Source organism: Oryza sativa, chromosome 12, assembly GCF_034140825.1.
Source record: "Oryza sativa Japonica Group chromosome 12, ASM3414082v1".
Taxonomy (NCBI): domain Eukaryota; kingdom Viridiplantae; phylum Streptophyta; class Magnoliopsida; order Poales; family Poaceae; genus Oryza; species Oryza sativa.
Window position 1 is genome coordinate 8,160,524 of NC_089046.1, and position 3,273 is coordinate 8,163,796.

The following is a 3,273-nucleotide window of genomic DNA, read 5'->3' on the forward strand; positions in this document are numbered from 1 at the left end:
ACAAATTCTCCAAGTGGATTGAGGCTAAACCGGTCATCACGATCACAACAGATAAAGTTAGAGATTTTTTCATCAACATTGTGCATCGGTTTGGGGTACCTAATCGGATCATCACTGACAATGGCACTCAATTCACTGGCGGAGCATTTAAAGACTTTTGTGAAGACTTCGGCATTAAAATTTTTTACGCCTCCGTGGCGCACCCTATGAATAACGGACAAGTCGAGCGCGCTAACGGCATGATATTGCAAGGGATCAAAGCACGAGTTTTTGACCGACTACGTCCCTATGCTGGCAAGTGGGTAGATCAGCTGCCGTCCGTACTTTGGTCTTTACGCACTACTCCTAGTCGGGCTACCGGCCAGTCGCCGTTCTTTTTGGTTTATGGCGCAGAAGCAATGTTGCCGAGTGAAGTGGAATTTGAATCACTACGATTTCGGAACTTCAACGAGGAGGGCTATGAAGAGGGCCGAGTAGATGACATCAACCGACTAGAAGAAGCCCGAGAAGCAGCTTTAATTCAGTCGACTCGATATTTGCAAGGGTTACGCCGTTATCATAATCGGAATGTTCGATCGCGAGCCTTTTTAGTCGGTGACCTGGTTCTGAGGAAAATTCAAACAACACAGGATCGGCATAAATTATCTCCCTTATGGGAAGGACAGTTCATAATTGCTGAAGTCACTCGGCCAGGTTCTTATCGACTCAAGCGCGAAGACGGTACTCTCATCAACAATTCTTGGAATATTGAACACCTTCGTCGATTTTATGCTTAGGCATTTCGCTTGTATCTTTCCTATTTGACTGCTAACTTCAAGTTTCTCCTTGAAGTTTTCAGTCAGGGGGCTATTATGATAGTAATGGAGTGTGATTTTTATCAATTCAATTTGCTTACTTGATTTATCATTGCCCTGTTTGGTCTTTCGACTTAGCCAATGAGGACTGAAGGTTTTTAATAGCTTTTGCGGGTTTTAGGCTCAATAAGGCTTGACAAAGGCTTTTAAGAAATCAGAAGCTAAGTATGGAACACCAAGCATAGCATAAATTCATCAGTATTGTACAAATTGAGCCTCCACCGTCATTGATCATCAAAATCATTGTTATATCAATCAGTATCAGTTTTTTCATCATCAGACTTATTAGACCCAGTCGGCCGAAGGTCGACATATTGGAATCTCTCAACTACATCAGCAGCAATCTTGTCAGCCGCTTTCTGCGCATCATTGATGAGGTCAAGAGCAGCTTCTTTGCTCGTCCCGTCTGCAAAGCCATCAATGGCATCAATGTCAACTCTTGGATAAAGGGATTTGGTCATCGCCAATGCCAGACTTGCTCCCATACTTCCAGCTTCTTTGATGTTCTTGAAGTAAGTATCTGGAGCGACTCTCAGCTTGTCGAAGATTTCGGCAGCATCAAGTGTACTCGAACCGGCGTTATTGAAGAACATGGCCTGGATAAGTGGAGTAGCGGCATTAGCGACTTTATCCCTGGCTCCTTCAAGCTTGTTGATCTTGTCAACTAAGACATCAAATTGTGCTTGAGACTTGATCTTGCGGTCTGCGTCAACAGATTCACATTAATGAATCAGCATGTAGAAGATAATGGCTTTTGAAGTATTGATTATTGGTACCTTCAACCTCCTTTAAAGCCGAATCCCTCTGTCTTGCCAGCTCTGCCTTGTCATTTTCCAGAGTTTGGATATGCTTCTCTAGTTGAGATATCTTGGCAGCTTGCACTACATTAACTTCGGTTAATCAAGGTTACAAAGATAACAGCACAAATTAGTTGGGCAGAGTTTGCGCGAACCTTTTGATGAGCCACTCAGTTCGAAATTGGACTCCTGGAGCTCAGCAATCCGATCCCTCAGATCGTGTTCATTCTTCTTGGCAAGTTCTCTGGCCTCGTGCAGTTGACTCCTGGTGGCTTCGAGGGTTCCAAGATGAGGAACTAGTCTCTCTAGGGTTGCGGTTTTCGCCTCGTTCCTAAGATGAATCCTCTGCGGAGCAGTTTAATCAGCGCTCGAGCTAGACAGTAAACAAGATGGCTGAGGTCAGGCATCAAAGAAACTTACATTTACAATGCGAGTCGCTTGGTTGAGTCCCTTTTTCAGCAGGCATACCTCTTCGTCTTCTTTTTGCCGGTTTATTACAATTCCTTGAGGTTGCAAGTTGTCATCCCACCACTTGACCAGAATAGGAGGGCACGAATCTTCGGTTGCTTATATACGGGGAATTTCTTCTTCATCATCGATCATTGGTCCTAATGCATCCAATGACAAAGGTTAGACAATCGATCAGAGTTATTTGGGTCAACATGGTTTCGGACAAAGTGTTTACCTGTAATGATTTCAGGACGAGGACGAGTGGATTCGGATACTTTTAAAGGGGATCCAGATCTCCGGTCATTGCTGGCGTCTTGTCCGCGAGGGTTGTTTGCTTGGGTTTCGACTTCTGGAATCTCTTGGCTTGGCCCTGCGTCCGACTGGTTTCCAGTCGGGGGATCTTGATTAACTCCGGCTTCGGCTTCGGCCAACTGGATTCCAGTCGGGGGTTGGTCACTGGATTCTACATTATCGGTTGCCGGTTGATTGTCACTCGGATGATCCTCAGCAGTTGGCTCAGTTTCTTTGGAAGAACTTGTGTCCACGTTAGTTGGGTCAGAGTCTTTCCCAGACGGATCTATATCAGATGGCTTCCTGCAAATTTGATTATCAGTATTATTGCCGCAATGGGTGCGCATCAATGCAAGAGAGGTCGTTATATGAGTTGCACCTAGAAGACTTCCTGATCTTTGGCACAGGGCGACTGGATGTTTTCTTCCTTGGAGTAGCCTGTTTTGGTAGTTTCTTGGTTGTCTCTCGGTCTCCAGGCCTCCTGGCGGTATCATCGGCTTCGTCGTCACTTAGAACCAGCTTCTTCTTTCGAGAATCTGACTGGCCGATTGGATCAGAAGCACTTGGTTGAGTTTCAGACCGAATTCTTGGTCCTCCGCTCCCTTGCCCAGTTTGATGGCGGGGCGATCGGCGTTGAGCGATTGGGGGATCCGACTTCATCAAAGCAAATTCCTGGGTGTAATATCCTTCATTGTTAACTGATTCAACAAGAAAGCAAGATCATATTTTGAGAAAGGTTGAAGTGTATGAATACGTACCAGTGGAGGAGGATTGAATGCATTGAACGGTATGACTGGCAGCAAGTGAGAGTAGCTAACAACGATGGCGTTTGAGAAGATCTTATACATCCTTTCCTTCATGACCTTGAAGTCAAGAGAATC